Consider the following 25,695-nt stretch of genomic DNA (forward strand, 5'->3'; position numbering starts at 1 on the left):
TTTCCGGGAAGGTGGCGGAGTTGAGGGAGCAGTTGATGACGTCTTGGAGGTGTGGTGCTATGATGGAGTCTGCTTTGTTGAAGATATGGTGAGGGCATGCGTCTGTGGGGGATCCCGAGTGAATGGAATTCATCAGGCGGATGGTGTCCTCAGTGGAGATAGGGTTCCAGTCGTTGAGGATGTTCAAGGGGGGTGAGGGTATGGCAGAAGGTTGGGGGGGTTGGTCTCCGGGTTGGTTGTCAAAGCTGTTGTGGATGTCTGCGATTTTGTTGTGGAGGAACGAAGCTAGGGAGTCACAAAGGGTTTGAGAGGGAGTGATGTCGTTGGAGTTGGCAGAGGGGTTGGTAAACTCTTTGACGATGTTGAATAATTCCTTGCTGTTGTGGGCGTTGTTGTCTAGTTGTTCTTTAAGTGCTGCTTTCTTGGCAGTCCGGATCAGTTGGTGGTGTGTGCGGGTGGCGTTTTTGAAGGTGTCCATGGTGCTGGTGTTTGGGTCTCTTTTCCAGGCCTTCTCGAGGGAGCGACAGAGTTTCTTGGATTTCTTAAGATCATCGTTGAACCAGGAAGCGTTTTTGTAGTCTCTCTTAATTTGACGTTTTTTCAAAGGTGCTAGGTTGTCGGCGCTGTTGGTTATCCATTGGGTGAGGTTAATGGCTGCTTGGTTGGGGTTCGAGGAGAGGGCAGTAGGGGTGTAGAGGCTTTACGAATCATTTGTACCTCCACTCATGTGCCTGTAGTTTTAGCAACAGCTAAGTATTTGGGTTGGGCATGGTCTATTAGACGGACGGCTGTTCCCAAGAGTACACTGAATGGAGCATCTCTTCTGGCACCCGTGTAATTATGTATTAAAACTTTTATATCTATTCATTTTTAATCAATTGTGTATGTTTGTTTAATCTTTTCTAAATCATTGTATCAAACGAGGAAACAATTGTTTAATGATGTATTTTAAATGTATGTTTGTGCTTTTATGAGACAAATCCTCGAATAAAGCCTTTGAATTGGAATTGGCTTCTGGGTGCTATTCATCGGGCTCGTAGACATCGGGTAAGTCACACAAGAAGTCCACAAAATTGAAGAGCTCTTCGACTTCATCACACCGGTCAAAATCTTTGGTGGAGGCATGGGAACAACATCACTTGGAACCTGCCTTTGGTTCTGCTCTGCGCCTCCATGAGTTTCTCCAAGCCGGAATGACCCAGCCCAACTCTGTGAGTTCTATGAGGCTATGCACTTCATTTTTGGGCTGGCCGATCCTCTGGAGCGCCATCGTGCCCTATGGGTTAAGCTGGTTCTCCCACTCGATTTTCATCAGCGGGTCCACCCTCGGTGCCAGTACTTTCCAGGATCCCATTGCAGCGGCTTCATTCCCAGCACCACGTGCGTTTCACAGTGGTGCTGACCCCATCCTCATACCTGATTCTGATACGGAACCGGGCAGCATTGCCCGACACTGAGTCCTGTGCTGGCCGAAACTCAACCTTCTGAGTCGAAACCAGGGCTTCCCTTTTTCAACAGGTCTGGAAATTAGTATTAATGTAGAGTATATGAGTATCCTTATGGCAACAGCCCACTTGGGGAGGCCGATGATAACTGGTATGATTAATTGGCGGATGCCAGAGGTCTGCACACCTCCCCAGTTTCTGTCCTGGTCTCTCTCCTAGTGGGTTTATGGAGGAATGGGTCCTCTATACTATGGTGGAGAGAAGGGTGGCTACTCTCTGGGGCATTCAAGACAAATGTCTTCAGCTGGGAGTTAGCACCTCATAACCCTTACCTTTGAATGAAGCCCTCACCGATGCCCTTCTTGGGGCCTGGGCCAAGGCTTGCACAGGAGCTCCTGTGAACAGGACAATTGCCAGTCACCATAGGCCCTCTCTGAGAGACACAGCTTTCCTCACCCAGCACCCTACCCTGGAGATCCCGATTGTCCAGACCTCCACCTCCAAAGTCAACACTGGTGAATTCCCTAGAACACCACCGAACAGGGAATCCATGAGGTTGGACGCCTTTGGCAAGAGGATGTTCTCTTCTGCCAGCCGTTCACTACAGTCAGTGAACACTGCATGCCCTTTGGGCCAATACACCCACACACTTTGGTATTTGGTTGTGCAAGTGCTGCATAGTCTAGGAGGAGGAAAGATCCATACTGTCAGAGACTATTGCAGATGGCAGAGAAGAAGCAAAGTTCACAATTTGCTGCAGACTGGAACAACCAACTCGCTAGGCAGCGCCATTGTGCCAGTGGCACTGAGACGCCATGCCTGGCTGAGATCGACTGGCGTTTTGGGGGTGTCCATGCATCCCTTATGGATGTGCCCTTCGATGGCACCCGTCTCTTCAGAGACTAGACATATTCCATGCTGGAGTGCTTTAAGGACAGCCAAGCCATTTACAGGTCTTGGGGCCTCTCCATGGGCCTATGTCAACCCCATTCTGCCTTTCACATCTTCCATGGCTATGATAGGGGCTATCAACCGTGTAAATTCCTACCCAGCCACCAAGGCCAAAAGACTCCCTAGTCCTTTTGTGGTCTCAGATATGGTTCCTTTAAGCCTCGTTGAACAACCAGCCAGAGATCAATCCAGTCAGCTACCCCACCCCCACCCCACACAGCAACCTCTAAACCACTTTTATTTGCGCTTGTACCATCATGGGCATCCAGTGGCAATCCATAACATAGGATAAGTGGGTATTTCAGATCTTTCAGTGGGGTTACCCCACGTTCTTTTTGATAAACCATGCCACCTATTCCACCATCCTCAGACTGGCAGATGGAGGACCACCTCTCCCTGCTTTGTCAGAAAGTACATGCTCTTTGGGCTAAAGGAGTTATCCAGAGTGTGCTGGCATCAGAAGTAGATTCAAAAAGGGGGGTGGTGATGGACAGAGTATCTGAATTAAGCAGAACACTCCTACCCAGTCAAAAGATCAGGGCTTGATCCATTACCGTTTTTTAGCTCACTGCACCATCAGGATTCAAGCAAGCCGGGCCGAAGACGGCTGTAATGCCAGAAACCGGTCCCCGGAAGCTTGTTTCCTTTCCAGTAAAGAATTGGCTTGGTAGTTTGGTCTGCCCTGTTCCCATGATGCACTGGGCCAGGGTCAGACTAATTTGCATATAGCCAGGTTCTGAACTGGGATGGTGCAGTGAGCTAAAAAACGGTGATGGATCAAGCCCTGATCTTTTGACTGGGTACCACATAATTACACTTCACATAATTACACTCTATTCAATACAACAGAAATACACTCCACATAATAACACTGTGCCACATAATTACACGCCACATAATTACACTCTACTCATTGCAACTTAAATACACTCCACATAAAACCACACAGTGTGACATAGTTACACGCCACATCATTACACTCTACTCAATGCAACATAAATACACCCACATACCACTAGTACCACATAATTACAAGCCACATAATTACACTTTACTCAATGCGACATAAATACACACCACATATTACCACTCAGAGCCCATAATTACACACCACATTATTACACTCTACTCACTGCAACATAAATACACTCCACATAATATCACTCAGTGCCACATCATTACACACCACATAATTCCACTCTACTCAATGCAACACAAATACACTCCACATAATACCACTCAGTGCCACATAATTGTATGCTACATAATTACACTGCACTCAATGCACCATACACTCCAAATAATACCACTCAGTGCCACATAATTACATGCCACATAATTACGCTTTACTGAATGCAAGATAAATACACTCCACATAATATCACACAGTACCACATAATTACACACCACATAATTGCACTCAACTCAATGCAACATAAATACACTCCACACAACACCACACAGTACTACATAATCACACGTCACAATTACACTCTATTCAATGCAACATAAATACACTCCACATAATACCTCTCAGTGCCACATAATTAAACACCATATAATTACACTACTCAATGCAACATAAATACACTCCACATAATACCACTTAGTACCACATAATTACACGTCACATAATTTTACTCTCTTCAATTGAACATAAATACACTCCACATAACACTGTGCCACATTATTACATGCCACATAATTAAACTCCACTCAATGCAACATAAATACACCCCACATAATACCACTCAGTACCACATAATTACACGTCACACAATTACACTCTATTCAATGCAACATGAATACACTCCACATAACACTGTGCCACATAATTACACGCCAGATAATTACACTCTACTCAATGCAACATAAATACACTCCACATATTACCACTCAGTGCCACATAATTCCACACCACATAATTACACTCTACTCAATGCAACATAAATACACTCAACATAATACCACTCAGTACCACATAATCACACGTCACAATTACACTCTTCTCAATGTAACATAAATACACTCCACATAATACTACTCAGTGCCACATAATTACAATCTCATCAATGCAACATAAATACACTCCACATAATACCACTCAGTACCACATAATCACACTCTACTCAATGCAGCATAAATACACTCCTTATACTACCACTCAGTGCCACATAATGACATGCCACATATTTACACTCTACTCAATGCAACATAAATACACTCAACATAATACCACTCAGTACCACATAATTACATGTCACATAATTACACTCTATTCAATGCAACATAAATACACTCCACATAATACCATTGCGCCACATAATTACACGCAACATAATTACACTCTACTCAATGCAACGTAAATACACGCCACAAAATACCACTAAGTGTGACATAGTTACACGCCACATAACTACACTCTACTCAGTGCAACATAAATACACTCCACATACCACTCAGTACCACATATTTACACGCCACATAATTACACTCTACTCAATGCAACATAAATACACTCCACATAATACCACTCAGTGCCACATAATTACATGCCACATATTTGCACTCTACTCAATGCAACATAAATACACTCCACATAAATGCACTCTATGCCACATACCACCAATCAACATAAATGCACTCCACACCATGACACATTTTTGCTAAGCATAATTTCACTCAACACTACAGTTTCAGGCAACACAATTCAACTCCACACATTTCCAGTACACACCACATAATTACACACCAAACAACATATTTCAACTCCTCAACTCCACAATCCACAACTTACCTCCAATCCACATCATATAGCGGCACCACCTGAGTACCAAACATCATTCACCACCACCATTTTGCATCAGCACACCACCTAAGCATCACCTAAATATCACCTAAGCATGACGTCAGTCTGCCCTCGGAATCTGGCATCTGTTGATTCTCCCCTAGACGCCGTTCTCTGTTCGTGTTCTAATTAAATTACTGTTTTCCAACCTCCTCTCCCGCGTTATTTATGTCCTGCTCCCCCATAACAAAAACAATTATAACAAACAAGCATGGGAACAGGCAGGAAGAAGTTGCCAGCAGTACAAGTACAAAAAAACTAGAAGACATTTTTAATGTTAAAATCTTTTTTTAATCAGGTTGTTCAGTTGTTTATAATGTCGTTTTGGTTTGTATAAAGGTAACAAAAATGCTTAACACTTTTTATTATAACTTTTCAATATGATGCACAGCAGCCACAATGCTCTACAACATAGCCAAATGTTCTGGTTAAACACATAACTTACCAACGGCGAGACCTATTGGCTATGCCAATGCTTATTTTTTTACACACTTTTTTCTACGTTTTTTTCCTAGGTTCCTTCTTTTGAGACTTGTTTCCCAGTCAAGGATGTCCCCTAAGTAAGTGGTGGGGTTTTAGCCATGTGGTTCGTGTTGTTATGTGGTTTACATTTAGCTTCTATTTTACTTTTTATGTTAAATTAGCCTCATTTTCTAATGGTGCTTGGTACATGTTTACTATTGCAAGACTGGCCCTTGCACACATTTCTTCCTGATAAGCATTGTCACCTGGTATTCTGCACAGTTAGTTCCAGGCAGTTGCAGCTCGCAGGACTGGTGGGTGGGGGGCAAATGAAAGGGTCGGGTGTGGGGGTCGCGCAGGGGGGGGACTGGGGGATTAGTAAAAAAATAAAAAATAAAGTTACCTCAATGAGACCTGCGTTACCTCCGCTGCTGGCCGTGTCCCACGTTTTCCTGCTGCTTCAGGAGAACAGGAAGCAGGCATCCTCCATCCCCTCCCCTAAGCCAATCACAATGCTGCAATGGCAGCATTGTGATTGGTGTGGACGGCGCCCAGCCGGGCGCCTGTAGGGAGCCCATTCTTTTCTATGTAGGCTGTATGCAGCCTACCTAGAGAAAATAGAGAGTGCGCTTGACTGGTTTGGTCGGCCCCAGAGGGATGTTTAAACAGTCAGGGCTCCTCCCCAACCCGCCCGCCCCCAACCATGCCGACCCTTCTCCCCAACCCACCCGCCCCCAACCAGGCCTACCCTCCTGCCTGCCCGCCCGCCCCATACCAGGCATACCATTCTGCTTTCTCACAGCGCGAGAAACAGAAACATAAAATTGTATTTAAAATACCATTTTATGTTTCTCCTTCTCACACTGCGAGAAAGAAGTGGGGGGACGCTCCTCCGCCCAAATGGAGGAGCCGCCCCTGTTTCCAGGATCACACAAATTCAGAAAACGAAGCATTGTTTTATTTTTTGTGCTCACAAAAGAGACAACTCTTCTGTTTCAGTCTAAGTAAATGTTGTCCTACACCTTTGGCATAGTTTGATTAGCCTGCTGTTTTATTATTTAAATTGCTTTTGTGTTGAACTCGGTGAGAGGTGCACTTCAGCTGGAGTCATTACGGAATGCTGCTGAGATGCAAACCCACTGTCCCCGACCTTCATCCTGACAAGGAAGATAGCTGTACACTCTGAGGTGCATCCGTGGATGCACTGAGCCTGGGTTCCTGGCACACACTATCAAGGTATGGGGTTACGTCATTTCAACAGACCGTGCAAATGGGTACTCCCGGTATGCTCTCTTTAGCATAGAGGCTAGCAATAGATAGGAGTAACATTAGCAATATTATGAACAGTTACCATGATTGAATCGTTTGTATTTTTCACTATTTTAATAATGCTAATTACAATAATATGTCTTATCTTTCTTAGAATCAAAGTTCCAGTTTTAGCTGCAAAGATTAGAGCTTTTCAATAAATGTTTGAAAATGCAAAATTGTATCTTTTATTTTTGACACCTTGGGCATGCAAGAGTGACAAATGAAAGGGTTAAATCTGTTTTCGCGATTTCCTTGGGAATCTAAAAGATATGTTCTGGGTAATTGACAACATCTATAGCTCTGGAGGTTTAGGAGTTTGGATGCAGTACTATGAGCTAGCCAAAACAGAACAGCATTCACTGATTATATAAGAAAACTCAGATTCTATATTATGAAGGTTTGTTGTTCTAAATACACAGTGCTTACAGATTAGTAGGAACCATATAACACTGTCACAGATAGATGTCGGTGACTAACCATTATCTGGTTTGCCTATGATGCTTAAAGATGGAGGAGTCCTTCAAGTCTTGTGAGGAGTGCTGTGCCATTAACCCCAGGGTGCTGATGGATCACTCTTTAATGTTCCTAGTTGTCCAAAGACGGTCGACTCCATGACGCTCCAGGTCCCGGTCATGAGGAAGGTCCCAAGCCCGTTTAATAAGTGCTTCTGCTACAGTGGGGGACAGTGGTCCTAGGCGAAGGCAGTCTGTATGTTGCTTTTGTCGACCTGCGGGCTGCCTTCGACCTGGTCCCAAGGAGAAAGCTCTGGGCAGTTTTGAGTGAAATGGGTCTCCCTGCTGAGCTACTTACCCTGGTCATGAGGATGCATGAATGCAACTTCGCTAAAATCCAATGGGGCATGCGTGGCGAATCTTCTGATGACTTCCCGGTTGAACGTGGAGTGCGCCAGGGGTGCGCAATGGCTCCCCTGCTTTTCTCATTATTTATAAATGGGATTGTGGCTCGAATGTTGGATGCCAGCGTAGATGCGCCATCGCTGGCGGGCCTCAGGGTTCCGATCCTGATGTTCGCCGATGATACGCTAATTCTATCCAAAACTCCAGGCGGTCTGCAGCGAGCTCTGAACATCTTCGATTCTTTTTGCGGGGAGCATGGCCTGGAAGTCAATGTGGGTAAGACCAAGCTGATGGCCTTTGCACCAAAACGTAGATCCAGGCCGAAAATATTCTTGAACAATTGTTTGTTAGAGGTGGTCACCGTATTCACCTATCTTGGGATCCAGATAACAAATGACTCGAGATGGTCCCAGCATATAGAAATGGCGGTCTTGAGGCACCAACAAATCTCGGGGGCACGTCGGGTGGAGCACAAAAAATCTAGGTCCAAACCAATAAAACCCGTTCTGGCAGTGTATGAAGCCAAGGCTCTTGGGTCTGCTCTATATGGGGCAGAGCTGTGGGGCTTTTGGAAGCTTCTCCCCCTGCAGACCTCTGAGAACAGGTTTTTTAGTGGAATTTCAGGACTCCCGCAGAGCACCCCACTGATTCCCCTTGGTCTTGACTTGGGGAGGAGAGCAGTTAGTGATCTAGTGAGGTTGCGCCCGATTCTTTATTGGAGACGGCTCTGGACTACCACGGAGATCCTGCATTATCCAGAGGGGTTTTTAGCCATAATAAATGCTGATATCTTTCATAGGATAGAATGGCTAAAAAATCTTAGGACTTCTTTATGTGATCTTGGTCTCTCAAATGTATGGGATAATCCAACCGGGGAGCTCTTTCCGAGCAAAAAAGTGATTAAAGATCTATACTGGGATCATGTAGCTGCAAGGGTTTGGAGTAAAACTAAATCTGATTCCATGACAGGGCGTTTTGTGGAAGCTAAACTGTATCCAGTTTTGGAACCCTACTGGGATAGCATAACCTACCCTGGGGACAGGAAGCTTTTCTTTCAGTTAAGATCAGGTGCCCTTCCATTGAGATCACTGACAGGTAGGTGGAGGAGCTCCTCCACTCTATACTGTCCAGCCTGTGGTGCATCAAATGAAAGTATAGGCCACTTTTTATTCTCCTGTAAAGCCTATGCCATCCCGAGGAAAGTTTGGCTAGTCCCTGTCTGTAAAAACCTAGGGACATCTAGGGGTGTAGAGGCTTTACGAATCATTTGTACCTCCACTCATATGCCTGTAGTTTTAGCAACAGCTAAGTATTTGGGTTGGGCATGGTCTATTAGGCGGAGGGCTGTTCCCAAGAGTACACTGAATGGAGCATCTCTTCTGGCACCCGTGTAATTATGTATTAAAACTTTTATATCTATTCATTTTTAATCAATTGTGTATGTTTGTTTAATCTTTTCTAAATCATTGTATCAAACGAGGAAACAATTGTTTAATGATGTATTTTAAATGTATGTTTGTGCTTTTATGAGACAAATCCTTGAATAAAGCCTTTGAATTGGAATTGGCTTCTGGGTGCTATTCATCGGGCTCGTAGACATCGGGTAAGTCGCACAAGAAGTCCACAAAATTTAAGAGCTCTTCGACTTCATCACACCGGTCAAAATCTTTGGTGGAGGCATGGGAACAACATCACTTGGAACCTGCCTTTGGTTCTGCTCTGCGCCTCCATGAGTTTCTCCAAGCCGGAATGACCCAGCCCAACTCTGTGAGTTCTATGAGGCTATGCACCTCACTTTTGGGCTGGCCGATCCTCTGGAGCACCATCGTGCCCTATGGGTTAAGCTGGTTCTCCCACTCGATTTTCATCAGCGGGTCCACCCTCGGTGCCAGTACTTTCCAGGATCCCATTGCAGCGGCTTCATTCCCAGCACCACCTGCGTTTCACAGTGGTGCTGACCCCATCCTCATACCTGATTCTGATACGGAACCGGGCCAGCATTGCCCGACACTGAGTCCTGTGCTGGCCGAAACTCAACCTTCTGAGTCGAAGCCAGGGCTTCCCTTTTTCAACAGGTCTGGAAATTAGTATTAAATGTAGAGTATATGAGTATCCTTATGGCAACAGCCCACTTGGGGAGGCCGATGATAACTGGTATGATTAAATTGGCGGATGCCAGAGGTCTGGACACCTCCCCAGACTCTGTCCTGGTCTCTCTCCTAGTGGGTTTATGGAGTAATGGGTCCTCTATACTATGGTGGAGAGAAGGGTGGCTACTCTCTGGGGCATTCAAGACAAATGTCTTCAGCTGGGAGTTAGCACCTCATAACCCTTACCTTTGAATGAAGCCCTCACCGATGCCCTTCTTAGGGCCTGGGCCAAGGCTTGCACAGGAGCTCCTGTGAACAGGACAATTGCCAGCCACCATAGGCCCTCTCTGAGAGACACAGCTTTCCTCACCCAGCACCCTACCCAGGAGATCCCGATTGTCCAGACCTCCACCTCCAAGGTCAACACTGGTGAATTCCCTAGAACACCACCGAACAGGGAATCCATGAGGTTGGACGCCTTTGGCAAGAGGATGTTCTCTTCTGCCAGCCGTTCACTACAGTCAGTGAACACTGCATGCCGTTTGGGCCAATACACCCACACACTTTGGTATTTGGTTGTGCAAGTGCTGCATAGTCTCGGAGGAGGAAAGATCCATACTGTCAGAGACTATTGCAGATGGCAGAGAAGAAGCAAAGTTCACAATTCGCTGCAGACTGGATACAACCAACTCGCTAGGCAGCGCCATTGTGCCAGTGGCACTGAGACGCCATGCCTGGCTGAGATCAACTGGCGTTTTGGGGGATGTCCATGCATCCCTTATGGATGTGCCCTTCGATGGCACCCGTCTCTTCAGAGACTAGACATATTCCATGCTGGAGTGCTTTAAGGACAGCCAAGCCATTGACAGGTCTTGGGGCCTCTCCATGGGCCTATGTCAACCCCATTCTGCCTTTCACTCCTTCCATGGCTATGATAGGGGCTATCAACCGTGTAAATTACTGCCCAGCCACCAAGGCCAAAAGACTCCCTAGTCCTTTTGTGGTCTCAGATATGGTTCCTCTAAGCCTCGTTGAACAACCAGCCAGAAATCAATCCAGTCAGCTACCCCACCCCCACCCCACACAGCAACCTCTAAACCACTTTTATTTGCGCTTGTACCATCATGGGCATCCAGTGGCAATCCATAACATAGGATAAGTGGGTATTTCAGATCTTTTAGTGGGGTTACCCCACGTTCTTTTTGATAAACTCTGCCACCTATTCCACCATCCTCAGACTGGCAGATGGAGGACCACCTCTCCCTGCTTTGTCAGAAAGTACATGCTCTTTGGGCTAAAGGAGTTATCCAGAGTGTGCTGGCATCAGAAGTAGATTCAAAAAGGGGGGTGGTGATGGACAGAGTATCTGAATTAAGAAGAACACTCCTACCCAGTCAAAAGATCAGGGCTTGATCCATCACCGTTTTTTAGCTCACTGCACCATCAGCATTCAAACAAGCCGGGCCGAAGACGGCTGTAATGCCAGAAACCGGTCCCCGGAAGCTTGTTTCCTGTCCAGTAAAGAATTGGCTTCGTAGTTTGGTCTGCCCTGTTCCCATGATGCACTGGGCCTAATTTGCATATAGCCAGGTGCTGAACTGGGATGGTGCAGTGAGCTAAAAAACGGTGATGGATCAAGCCCTGATCCTTTGACTGGGTAGGAGTGTTCTGCTTAATTCAGATACTCTGTCCATCACTACCCCCTTTTGAATCGTTTTGGCCACCATAAGTGTGGAAGGGTATGCTCAGACATGAGTCCCTTGCTCACTGCACCATCAGGATTCAAGCAAGCCGGGCCGAAGACGGCTGTAATGCCAGAAACCGGTCCCCGGAAGCTTGTTTCCTTTCCAGTAAAGAATTGGCTTGGTAGTTTGGTCTGCCCTGTTCCCATGATGCACTGGGCCAGGGTCAGACTAATTTGTATATAGCCAGGTTCTGAACTGGGATGGTGCAGTGAGCTAAAAAACGGTGATGGATCAAGCCCTGATCTTTTGACTGGGTAGGAGTGCTCTGCTTAATTCAGATACTCTGTCCATCACTAACCCCTTTTGAATCGTTTTGGCCACCACAAGTGTGGAAGGGTATGCTCAGACATGAGTCCCTTGCTCACTGCACCATCAGGATTCAAGCAAGCCGGGCCGAAGACGGCTGTAATGCCAGAAACTTGTCCCCGGAAGCTTGTTTCCTTTCCAGTAAAGAATTGGCTTGGTAGTTTGGTCTGCCCTGTTCCCATGATGCACTGGGCCAGGGTCAGACTAATTTGCATATAGCCAGGTTCTGAACTGGGATGGTGCAGTGAGCTAAAAAACGGCGATGGATCAAGCCCTGATCTTTTGACTGGGTAGGAGTGTTCTGCTTAATTCAGATACTCTGTCCATCACTACCCCCTTTTGAATCGTTTTGGCCACCACAAGTGTGGAAGGGTATGCTCAGACATGAGTCCCTTGCTCCCTGCACCATCAGGATTCAAGCAAGCCGGGCCGAAGACGGCTGTAATGCCAGAAACCGGTCCCCGGAAGCTTGTTTCCTTTCCAGTAAAGAATTGGCTTGGTAGTCTGGTCTGCCCTGCCCTGTTCCCATGATGCACTGGGCCAGGGTCAGACTAATTTGCATATAGCCAGGTTCTGAACTGGGATGGTGCAGTGAGCTAAAAAACGGTGATGGATCAAGCCCTGATCTTTTGACTGGGTAGGAGTGTTTTGCTTAATTCAGATACTCTGTCCATCACTACCCCCTTTTGAATCGGCATCAGAAGTAGGTCGTGATTGCGGTTTCCTCTACTTTCTGGTGCGCAAGAAGGACGTAGGCCTCCACCCTATTATAGACCTGCGCCCTCTCAATTTCTTCCTGAAGAAAGAGAAATTCAACATTCTCATGTTAGCTCTGGTTCTGTCTGCTCTAGATCCTGTAGAGTGGATGTTTGCTCTGGACTTTAAGGGTTCCTACTTCCATTTTCCCATCCCACCTGCCCACAGGGGCTACCTGTGGTTCACGGTGGGCTATGAGAAATATCAGTTTGATGGGCTTCCTTTTGGCCTTAGCAGCAACCCTCAAGTGTCCACCAAGGTGATGGCAGTGATTGCAGCTAACCTGGAGAGTCAGGGGTTCCTGTCTCCCCTTACCCTGACAACTGGCTGACATCACCCAGCTCCAACTATAGCAGACCTCCTGCATTTGTTGGGGTTCACTGTAAACATGCTGAAGCCACATCTGACTCCCTCTCAGATGCTCCCTTTTATCAGAGCTGTTCTCGAAATAGTGCAATTTTGGGCCTATCCTCTGGAACATCGAGTCCAGGATATTCAGGATATGTTTCTTATGTTTCGGCCTCTATCCTGGATTTCGGTGACTTTGAGGCTGCTGGGTCTCAGGACCTCCTGCATTCTGCTGGTAGCACAGGCCCATTGGCATATACAGGTTCTATAGTGGTACTTGAAGTCCCAGAGGGTGCAGCACCAGGGCAATCTCTCCTACTTGGTCCAGGGAACTGCCAAAGATCAACAGTAGTGGCAGACAAACTGCGATTGGGTCATCAGCAGACCACTCTCCCTTCCTCAACCATACCTGGCTGTAGGGACAGATGCATCACCCCAGGGCTGCGTAGCCATCTGGGGAAGTTGGAAATCAGAGGACTCTGATCTCCAGGGAGTCGCATCTTCACATCAACCTGCTGTAGCTGAGAGTGATCCGACTAGCTTTGAAAGCCTTTCTTCCTTCTGTCAAGGGAAGGCTTTTTCAGGTGTTCATAGACAACACCACTGCCATGTGGTATTGCAATAAACAGAGCGAGGTGGAGTCGAGGACCCTGTGTGAAGAGACCCTGCATCTCTGGACATGGCTGGAACATCAGGGTATTTCCCTGGTGATTCAACATCTGGTGGGCTCTCTGAACACCAGAGCAGACAAACCCACCCGTCGATACCTAGCAGATCATAAATGGCATCTCCATCCGGAGGTGGTACAAAGTCTCTTTACAGATTGGGGAGAACCATGGTCAGGCCACCGCCAAGAACAAGCAGAACCATGGTCAGGCCACCGCCAAGAATGAGCAATGTCAGCAGGTGTGAAGTTTCCAAGGTGGCTTTCGCTCAGAAACGCTTTTCATTTTGAGTAAAGCTTCGGCCTCCTGTGTGCCTTTCTGCCAATAATAATCCAGACTTCACAAAAAGATCAGGAATCTCTTGAAAATGAGCATTGATCATCCGATTATGCTGCCTCTTTAGCAGGATCTATTGTCGCAGCAGCAGGGGCGTAGTTCTACACCCCACCCCAACCTGCATGGACTCTGCCTTCCTGCATGGAAGTTTAGCGGAGTCAAATGACAGTTTTAGACCTTCCTCCTGAAGCCTTTGAGGTAATTCTAGCAGCAATGGGTCCCTCAACTAAGACAGTATATGCCTGCCATTGGAACAAATTTGTGGTTTGGTGTGTTTCCAAACAGGTTGATCCCCTTTTGCACCCTTGTCTGAGGTTTTGTTGTTTGTTCTTTCTTTAGCTTGCCATGGCTTTGCTCTGAGTACAGTTAAAGGATATATTTCAGCCATATCAGCATTTTTGCAGTTAGCGGATCAGCTCTCCCTGTTTAAGTCACTAGTTGTGACTCGGTTCCTTAGAGGCATCTAGCATATGTTCCATCCAAAACCCTTCATGATGCCCCAGTGGAACCTGAACCTAGTCCTAAATTTCCTTTTGTGTGCACCCTTCGAGCCCTTGTACAGTTGCCCCATTTGTTTGTTGACCGCGGAAATAGCTGACCTACGGCTTATTTACATGAATCAGGAGGTTATTTGAATTGCAAGCACTTTCTGTACACCCTCCTTACATGACTTTCTACCCAGACTAATTTTGAGTGCATGTGCTCCTTTTCCACCAAAAGCAGTAACGCGTTTTTACATAGACCAGTCTACCACATTGTCTACCTTCTTTGGGCCAACTTACCCTTCCAAAGAGAAGGAGAGACTCTGACAACTGGACCCAAAAACAAGTATTTTCCTGGTAGCTGTGTCCATGGTCTGTGCACTTCTCTCATTGTTCTAGTGCATGTGTAATTCTCCTGGTGACTGTGTCACACAGTAAGTGTCCTATTACTGTTCTAGTGAGTGTGACCATGTCTCAGTGTCTGTGTCCAGGGTCATTCTCCTTCTCTTAGAGTTCTAATGCAAGTGACCTTGTTCTGGTGTCTGTTTTCACGGTCAGTGATCTTCTCTTAGAGTTCTAGTGTGTGTGAACTTGTCCTGATGTCTGTGTCCATGGTTACTGTCCTCTTAGTGTTCTAGTGTGTATGACCATGTCCTGATGTCCATTGTCAGTGTCCATGTCTCAGCTTTCTAGTATATGTGACCTTGTTCTGGTGTCTGTGTCCACGATCATTGTCCTTATCTCAGTGACCTAGTGTGTGTGCCCTTATCCTGGTGCCTGTGTCCACGGTCAGTATCCTTCTCTCAGTGTCTAGTGCTTGTGACCTTGTTCAAGTGTCTGTGTCCACGCTCAGCGTCCTTCTCTTAGTGCTCTAGTGCCTGTGGCCTTGACCTGGTGTCTGAGTCCATTGTCATTGTCCTTTTCCCAATGCTCTAGTACTTTGACATTCTCCGGGTGACTGTGTCCATGGTCAGTGTCCTTCTCTCAGCGTTCTAGTGTGTGTGACCTTGTCCTGGTGTCTGTGACCACAGTCAGTGCCCTTCTTTTGGTGTTCTAGTACATGCAACATTATCCTGATGACTGTGTTTACTGTCAGTATCCTTTTTTTAGTGTTCTAGTGTGTGTGACCTTGTACTGGTGTCTGTGTCCATGGTCCTCTCAATGTTCTAGTGCATGTGACCTTATCTTGGTGCCTGTGTCCGCTGTCAGTGTCCATGTGGCAGCATTCTAGTACATGTGACATTCTCCTGGTGACAGTGTCCACGGTCTGTGCTGTTGGAGCCTGGGCCCAGTCAGACATTTTGTCTCCAGAGGGGCAATCTTTCTAGCAGCACGAGCGGTAAAGGGAGAAAACTATCACTTGTTAACATCTCATTTTAGTACAACCAAGGTGGCCACTCAGCAATCCACTCAACAACTTAATCTGAGTTTGATAGGATATAATTGTACATTCAGAAACAAATCAATGAAGACCAATTTCAATAGAATGATATAAAAGTACAGAAAGGCCACGGTAAGACCAAATCTTTCGAAGAGATTTACCCTATATATTACAAAGTAAACGACAAGCTCCATGATGATGATGCAGACGATCAGGAAAATAATTAAGTATTACATTTCTTCTGATGATTCTCCTTAAGAAGCTTAAGTCAGCTATCTTTCCTTAAATTATCTTAAAAGGGCAACCCTAAACTAAGAAGCATTTGGTAAGGATGAAATCAGAACAGTGTCAGCTGCCGGAGTCTTCTGTAGAAAGCACTACAACCATGGCTCAAGTAGAGTAAAGGCGCACAAGCAAAAGCATAGGTCTGCTCCCTGTGAAAACCTAAGATGGATCTCCTTTCCCTCACTTTGTACAGCATAAAATATCAATTGCGGTCAGAGTAGACAATCCCACGTGATCTTTGCCAATGAGTTTCCATAGCTGGAGTACAACTGGATGCTTTCACCACCTTTCCTGCATCAATAAATTGCTACTTCACTTGTCCTTAGTCATTCCTCTCCTTTCCCATCAGAACTATCCTCCTTGCTCATTACCGAGCTTCTCATTTCCAACTTCGTCTTCTCATACCTTGCTATCTAAAGAAAACAAAATGATCCTACGCTAACTAATGAGGCTTTCTCTCTCCACACCTGCAGTGGAAACAAAATACAAGTGCAGACATTCTACTTTAAAGGTTAAATACGAATTACATTTCTGATAGATACATCTGCCATGTGGATTCCTCACCTTGTGAATGTCCCCCTGTGTCAGCAACATTCGGAAATTCTTTTCGTAGCTTCGCGCCGACGTGGACTCGGACGTCATAGAGGCACGGCATCGCTCGCGACTCCACTGACGTCACCGACGCCTATATTAGGCCCACGCCGGCGTGATGACATCAGTTGCCTTTTTTCCGCGTCGTCGACGCTAACGGTTTTCTGGGATCATCTGTAGCCTTTGCTGTAACTTTGTTACTTACTATTTTTCTAGTCTCTTTGGGCCCGATTCACAGAATGAACTTAAGACTAAATCCTAAACTTACTACTATTTGGTATTCACAGAATGCACTTACTACTTTCGGGATTCACAGAGTGAACTTACTACTTTCGGGATTCACAGAATAAACTTACTACTTTCGGTATTCACAGAATAGATTTAAGACTACTAACTCTAAGTCCGAAATCGGGGAGTAAATTACGGCCCGGAGGCGGAGCTTCCGGCTTGGGGGTGGAGCTTGCGGCCCGGAGGCGGAGCTTCCGGCCTGGAGGCGGAGCTTCCGGCTCGGAGGTGGGGATTTTTGCCATGCTGAAATCTCCAACTCTGGGCCGCAAGCTCCGACTCCGGGCCGGAAGCTCCGCCTCTGGGCCGCAAGCTCCGCCTCCGGGCCGCAAGCTCCGCCTCCGGGCCGCAAGCTCCGCCCCCAAGCCGGAAGCTCCGCCTCCGGGCCGTAATTTACTCCCCGATTTCGGACTTAGAGTTAGTAGTCTTAAATCTATTCTGTGAATACCGAAAGTAGTAAGTTTATTCCGTGAATCCCGAAAGTAGTAAGTTCACTCTGTGAATCCCGAAAGTAGTAAGTGCATTCTGTGAATACCAAATAGTAGTAAGTTTAGGATTTAGTCTTAAGTTCATTCTGTGAATCGGGCCCTCTGTCTTCTCTCTTTCGACATGACCTCGAAGAAGACCGGGTTTAAAGCCTGCGGAGAATGTGGCAAGATAATGTCCATTACAGATCCACATGAATGCTGTTTGTGGTGTCTGAGCTCCGACCATGACGTCGAGGACTGCCAATCCTGCAGGAAGATGACACCAAAGGCCCTCCGGGAAAGAGAAGCAAAACTTCTTGTTGCCAAGTTTAAAGAAAGAAAGGAGAAGAAGAAATCAAGGTCGCGGACTCGACGCTCGAAGTCAAGGTCTCGATCGAGGTCGCGATCGGATTCGTCCTCGGCCCATGCTTCAAGATCTTCAAAAAAGAAGCATAAAAAGAGAACCCATGAATCCCGACATCGATCGAGGAAGGAGTCGGGTTCCAAGCCGAAGTCGCAGGTGAAGATGGTCGAGAAGGTGGTAGTATCTTCGGCTTCGGATGAACAGGATGCCGAAGTTGAGGCGTCGCATACGAATTCGCCGAGTTCGCCGAAGCAGAAAGCAGTTCCATCTCCGGACCCATCCCATCCTTCAGGTCGGGAGGATGAAGGTGAGGAGGAGGAGGTTGGAGAGGGAGAGGCTCAGCTGCCCGAAGGTCGTACGACTCCGGTGCACCAGCCCGAAGAGGAGATCGACGTCGTTTCGACTCCACGCCCTCAAGAGCAGCCTGGGGGTTCATACCCAGCCTTCCCGGCTCCAGGTCAGGATCCTACGCATTTCCTGAATGCGATGTTCGGAATTTATTCAAGGGCTATGTATCTCTCTGGGGCTCCTGCTGGTCCCATGGGTCCGATGGCATATGGTCTGGGTGTTCCTCAATCCTATGCACCTGCGCCCTTAATGCCCTTTATGCCGGCTTCGACGCCGCATTGGCATTATCCGACTCCGGCGAGGCCTTCGACTCCGAAGCCATCGACGCCGAGATCGATGACTCCGATTCCTTCGATGCCAGTTCCATCAACTTTGATGCCGAACCCTGAGCGACGTCGTGGATCTTTTCCTCGTCCGACGTCGGGTTCGACGCCGGCTCCGGCTCCGTCGGAGTCGATTGCGGATCCGACGGCTTCGAATGTGAAGCAAAGATCAAGGCGTGAAGCCCAGAGGTTGATGGAGGAAGAAAGATATTGGGAGGAGAATCTGGAGGAGGGCGAACTACAGGAGTCTGAGTACCCTTTTGAGGACCTGACTGTAGCTAGTAGCCTCGAACTGTCACCTGAATGGGACCTTGTTTCGGTTTCTGATGAGCCCTCAAAGGATGTGACGCCTTATCATGTGGTGATAAAGAAGACTGCAAGTTTGTTGAACATTGCTCTACCAACTGCAGAATTTAAATCTAATCTGCTCACAGAGGTCCTTCACTCTCCTTCATCAGTGACTGAACCGTTGCTACATTTTAATGATGCCTTAAAGGATCCAATTTTAGAGATTTGGAAAAATCCTGTATCAGCTCCTGCTGTATCTAGGGCTGTAGCTAGGAGGTATAGAGCAGCTCCTGAAGACCCAGAATTTTTAACCTCTCATCCTCTGCCGGAGAGTTTGGTGGTGCAGGCTGCCTGTTCCAAAAGATCTACGGGTGCATTTCCGCAGGTCCCAGCAGAAAAGGAGTCGAGAAAGCAGGATCAGGCTGCTAAAAAGGTTTTCTCCTCTGCCAGTATGGCTTTGAAGTCCACAAACGCAACCTGCTTGATGGGGCGTTATATCCACGCTCTTATGGACACTGTGAAACAGTTGGTGCCCAAGATACCTGAGGAGGATAGAAAAGACTTCCAAGAGGTAATCTCTGATACTCAAGCTGCAGCAAGTCAGGTTATTCAAAGTGGATTGGACACGGCGGACTCTGTGGCGAGGGTCATGGGTTCTTCCGTAGTGACAAGAAGAGCTGCGTGGCTGAAGTCAAGTGAGTTTTCCACAGACGTCCAGGCGGCGTTAATGGATCTTCCATTTGACGGGTCTGGATTGTTTGGAAAAAAAGCAGACGCTGCTTTGGAACGCTTTAAAGACAGCAGGGCGACAGCAAAGTCGTTGGGCCTTCAGACCAGGGGCACTTTTGGAAGACGTTCAAGAGGATTTAGCAGATCTTCTTTTCGAACCTATAAGTCAACCCAGCAGCAGCCACAGCAGCAGCAAAACACATTGTACAGATCTTATAGAGGCAAGCAAAGGGCCCGAGCTCGGGCCGTCACGCTTCCTCCTCTTCCTCCTCTTCCCCATCCCAGCCCCCAGCCACTACAGCAAAGCAGCCCTAGATCCGCCATTCCAGATCATGTGGGTCCAGTGGGGGGTCGGCTTACCCATTTCCTACGAGATTGGGAATTGATTACATCGGATCTTTGGGTTCTCAATCTCGTGGGGAATGGGTATGCTCTTCCCTTGCGGGAATTTCCCCCGAACTATCCTCCTTGCCAAGGTTATTGTTCGGAGGACCACCTGCTTCTCCTGCAGGAAGAAGTCCTGGCACTGTTTCGAAAAGGTGCAATAGAGGTGGTTTCAGAGCAGGAAAGGGGTCATGGGTGCTACTCCCGGTATTTCCTGATCCCCAAAAAGGATGGCAGGCTTCGGCCAATTCTGGATCTCAGGATCTTGAACCTTTACCTGAAACAGGAAAAGTTCAAGATGCTCACTCTTGCACAGGTTCTTCAAGCGCTGCTAGAAGAAGACTGGATGGTGTCGATCGACTTGCAGGATGTGTATTTTCATATTCCCATCTTGAAGTCACACAGAAAGTATCTCCGCTTTACGGTTGGGTCGCAACACTACCAGTTTGCCGTCCTTCCGTTTGGTCTTACTACTGCGCCTCGAGTCTTCACCAAGGTGATGGCAGTGGTGGCAGCACATCTCAGGAGGTCGGGGATACCTGTATTCCCGTATCTGGACGACTGGCTGATCAAAGCGGAGTCGCCGGAGAAGGTGCTCCATCATCTGCAAGAGACAACTCAGTTGTTGCACAAGTTGGGTTTTTCGATAAATGTACCCAAGTCTCACCTGGTGCCCTCCCAGCGCAACCTGTTCATAGGTGCAGTGCTGGACACTACTGTTTGTCGTGCATTCCCTCCACCTCAAAGGATTTGCAACATTCAGGAAATGATTCCTTTGTTCTACAATGGAGCGGTCGTTCCAGTCCTGAAGGTTCTTCACCTGCTCGGTCTGATGGCTTCTTGCATTTTGTTGGTCAACCATGCACGCTGGCACATGAGGGCACTCCAGTGGTGCCTCCGCAGGCAGTGGTATCAGCACAACGGAGATCTCAGGGAGTCAGTGAGGATCTCCATAGAAACTGCAGCGGATCTGTCTTGGTGGAGCGTGGAAGGCAATCTGTCGCAAGGAAAGCCTTTTCAACTTCCTCCATCGGTGGCCACGGTAATAACGGATGCATCCACTCTCGGGTGGGGTGCTCATCTGGGGGATCTGGAGGTCAAGGGTCTTTGGTCTCCAGAGGAAAGGTTGCTTCACATCAACCTTCTGGAATTGTGGGCGATCTGTTTGGCACTCAAGGCCTTCCTCCCTTCCCTTCGCGGTCTGTCGGTGCAAGTCCTGACGGACAACACGACCGCGATGTGGTACATCAACAAGCAGGGAGGAGTGGGGTCGCAGTGTCTCTGCAGAGAGGCTCTGCGTCTCTGGTCCTGGGTTCAGGACAATCAGATTTGTCTGATGGCAAATCATCTGGCCAGAGTTCAGAACGTTCGTGCAGACAGTCTCAGTCGGCAGTTCTCTGCCGACCACGAGTGGAGGCTTCATCCGGAGGTAGTTCGTCACGTCTTTCGGACGTGGGGGACTCCTCAGGTGGACCTTTTTGCCACTCAAGAGAATGCTCACTGCCCGTTATTCTGCAGTCTCCAGTATCCGATGCAAGGAGCCTTGGGGGACGCGTTTCAGTTGAGTTGGAGCTCGCAACTCCTTTACGCGTTTCCTCCCATACCTTTGATTCCTCGGGTTCTGAGGAAAATTCGCCAAGACTGGGCCCAAGTCATATTGGTTGCCCCGGATTGGCCAAGAAGGGTGTGGTACTCAGACCTTCTCCACCTCTGCTCTCACCCGCCGCTCCGTCTCCCTCACAGGGCAGATCTCCTCTCCCAGATGGAGGGGCAGGTTCTACACCCCCACCTCCAGACCTTACACCTTCATGCCTGGAGATTGAACGGGGCAACCTGAGTTCTTTTTCTCTCCCGCCTGATGTGATGGATGTCATCTTGTCAGCCAGGCGTGACTCTACTAAGTCCATCTATTCTTATAGATGGTCAAAATTTGTCGTTTGGTGTGGGGAGAAATCTATAGACCCTTTGAGAGCTCATTTGTCTGATGTTCTCTAGTTTGCCCTTTCTCTGGCGCAACAGGGGTTTGCTGTTGCCACAGTGAAGGGCTATCTTTCAGCGCTGTCGGCATTTCTCTGTTTGCCTGACCAGCCGTCTCTTTTTAAATCTCCTGTGGTTTTAAGTTTTTTGAAGGGCCTCACAAATAAGTTCCCTCCTACTCCTTTTATTGTGCCTCAGTGGGAGTTAAATCTTTTTTTGACCTTTCTGATGGATGCTCCTTTTGAGCCTCTTCACAAATGTCCTAGAAGGCTTTTGACTCTTAAGACAGTTTTCCTCGTTGCGATAACCTCGGCAAGGAGGGTAAGTGAGCTTCAAGCTCTTAGTTCCAAGCCCCCTTTCTTGTCCATTCATGCTGTTCGAATGGTTCTTAGGACCAGGGCTGCTTTTCTGCCTATGGTGGTGACTCCTTTCCACCTTGGTCAATCCGTTACCCTCCCTACCTTTTATCCTCCCCCACACCCTTCCAAGGAGGAGGAGAGATTACACCGTCTGGACCCCAAGAGGGCGGTGTCTTTTTATCTGGACAGATCTAAAGACTGTCGGTTGGATGACCAGCTCTTCATTGGCTTTGCTGGCTGCAAGAGAGGAAGAGCGGTCCATAAGAGAACTTTATCGAGATGGATCGTCCTCTGTATAAAGATCTGCTACTCTTTGGCCGGTAAGGAACCACCAGAGGGTATAAGGGCTCATTCTACAAGAGCTAAGTCGTCAACCTCTGCATTGGCTAGAGGTGTTCCTGTAGAGGATATTTGTAGGGCGGCAACTTGGTCTTCCCTCCACACTTTCGCGAAGCATTACTGCTTGGATTACGAGGTGAGGAGGGACGGTCACTTTGCACGCTCTGTTCTCCAGGATTTCTTGGTCTACAAGAGTGGACACCCTCCTCCGGGAGTGGGGACTGCTGTGGGACTCTATTCACAAGGTGAGGAATCCACACGGCAGATGTATCTATCAGAAGAACAAGTTACTTACCTTTGGTAACGCTTTTTCCGGTAGATACAATATCTGCCTGTGGATTCCTCACTGACCCACCCGCCTCCCCGTTGTCCACACTTCTATGCCAGTGTTTCTATTATGTATTTATTTTATTGTCAAATGTTTTATTGCATTTGCTTCACACTGTGTGTGTTACCTTGATATTTGTACTGCGTATACTGTGTATATGTTTACTGTCATTGGTCCATCCGTGTGCCTCGAAGGCACGGAAAAAAGGGCGGAACTGATGTCATCACGCCGGCGTGGGCCTAATATAGGCGTCGGTGACGTCAGCGGAGTCGCGAGCGATGCCGTGCCTCTATGACGTCCGAGTCCACGTCGGCGCGAAGCTACGAAAAGAATTTCCGAATGTTGCTGACGCGGGGGGATATTCACAAGGTGAGGAATCCACAGGCAGATATTGTATCTACCAGAAAAAGCGTTACCGAAGGTAAGTAACTTGTTCGTTACACTCTAAATGTGAGAATGGACCAAACTGTTTCTCGAGGCCTACTCTAGTCAATTTAGTAGTGCACAGGAATGCAGAATACGTGTACATTTCTGCCTACACAATAAATGCACCCCCTCAATACATGTATAAATTGTAAAGAATGATGAAGATATCACTCTAAATGCAACAGCATGAAACACATTCTCGTTACATGTATAAATGTTTACACATTACTTTACACACATTCAAATTTAATAACCTCACAATGGAACACATCTTTGTTAACCTAACCTGTCACATTAATATGTAAGTGTCACATAAACATTTATTAACAACATTCTATGCATGATTATGTCATGTGGCATACTTTAAGTATATGCAATACTCCACTACCTTTAGTAACATTAATTGCACAGAATATATTTGAGTGCTGACTACGCACGAATATGATGCACTCGTACAATATCTCAGATGGGATCAAGATTATTTATTTATTTATTTCTCCAATGTCCTTCTCTCAGTGTTCTAGTGTGTATGACCTTGTCCCGATGTCTGTGTCCACAGTCAGTGTCTTTCTCTTAGTGTTCTAGTGCAAGTGTCCTTGTCCCGATGTCTGAGTCCTTGGTCAGTGTCCTTCTTTTAGAGTTATAGTGCAAGTGTCCTTTTCCCGATGTCTGTGTCCACTTTCAGTGTTCTTCTTTTACTGTTCTAGTGCGAGTGTCCTTGTCTTGGTGTCTGTGTCTACGGTCAGTGTCCTCTTAGTGTTCTAGTGCATGTGACCATGTCCCGGTGCCTGTGTCCATGGTCAGTCTCCTTCTCTTAGAGTTCTGTGTCCACTATCAGTGTCCTCTAAGTGTTTTAGTGCGTGTGACCTTGCTCTGGGGTCTATGTCCACGGTCAGTGCCCTCTTCTTAGTGTTCTAGTGCGCGTGACATTCTCCTGATGGCTCTGTCCGCTGTCAGTGTCCTCTTAGTGTTCTAGTGTGCGTGACATTCTCCTGATGGCTCTGTCCGCTGTCAGTGTCCTCTTAGTGTTCTAGTGCGAGTGACATTCTCCTGATGGCTCTGTCCACTGTCAGTGTCCTCTTAGTGTTCTAGTGCACGTGACATTCTCCTGATGGCTCTGTCCGCTGTCAGTGTCCTCTTAGTGTTCTTGTGCGAGTGACATTCTCCTGATGGCTCTGTCCGCTGTCAGTGTCCTCTTAGTGTTCTAGTGCGAGCGACATTCTCCTGATGGCTCTGTCCGCTGTCAGTGTCCTCTTAGTGTTCTAGTGCGAGTGACATTCTCCTGAGGGCTCTGTCCACTGTCAGTGTCCTCTTAGTGTTCTAGTGCGCGTGACATTCTCCTGATGGCTCTGTCCACTGTCAGTGTCCTCTTAGTGTTCTAGTGCGAGTGACATTCTCCTGATGGCTCTGTCCACTGTCAGTGTCCTCGTAGTGTTCTAGTGTGCGTGACATTCTCCTGATGGCTCTGTCCGCTGTCAGTGTCCTCTTAGTGTTCTAGTGCGCGTGACATTCTCCTGATGGCTCTGTCCGCTGTCAGTGTCCTCTTAGTGTTCTAGTGCGAGTGACATTCTCCTGATGGCTCTGTCCGCTGTCAGTGTCCTCTTAGTGTTCTAGTGCGAGTGACATTCTCCTGATGGCTCTGTCCGCTGTCAGTGTCCTCTTAGTGTTCTAGTGCGAGTGACATTCTCCTGATGGCTCTGTCCGCTGTCAGTGTCCTCTTAGTGTTCTAGTGCGAGTGACATTCTCCTGATGGCTCTGTCCGCTGTCAGTGTCCTCTTAGTGTTCTAGTGCGAGTGACATTCTCCTGATGGCTCTGTCCGCTGTCAGTGTCCTCTTAGTGTTCTAGTGCGAGTGACATTCTCCTGATGGCTCTGTCCACTGTCAGTGTCCTCTTAGTGTTCTAGTGCGAGTGACATTCTCCTGATGGCTCTGTCCGCTGTCAGTGTCCTCTTAGTGTTCTAGTGCGAGTGACATTCTCCTGATGGCTCTGTCCGCTGTCAGTGTCCTCTTAGTGTTCTAGTGCGAGTGACATTCTCCTGATGGCTCTGTCCGCTGTCAGTGTCCTCTTAGTGTTCTAGTGCGACATTCTCCTGATGGCTCTGTCCACTGTCAGTGTCCTCTTAGCGTTCTAGTGCGAGTGACATTCTCCTGATGACTCTGTCCGCTGTCAGTGTCCTCTTAGTGTTCTAGTGCGAGTGACATTCTCCTGATGGCTCTGT

This window comes from Lissotriton helveticus, chromosome 12, assembly GCF_964261635.1.
Source record: "Lissotriton helveticus chromosome 12, aLisHel1.1, whole genome shotgun sequence".
Taxonomy (NCBI): domain Eukaryota; kingdom Metazoa; phylum Chordata; class Amphibia; order Caudata; family Salamandridae; genus Lissotriton; species Lissotriton helveticus.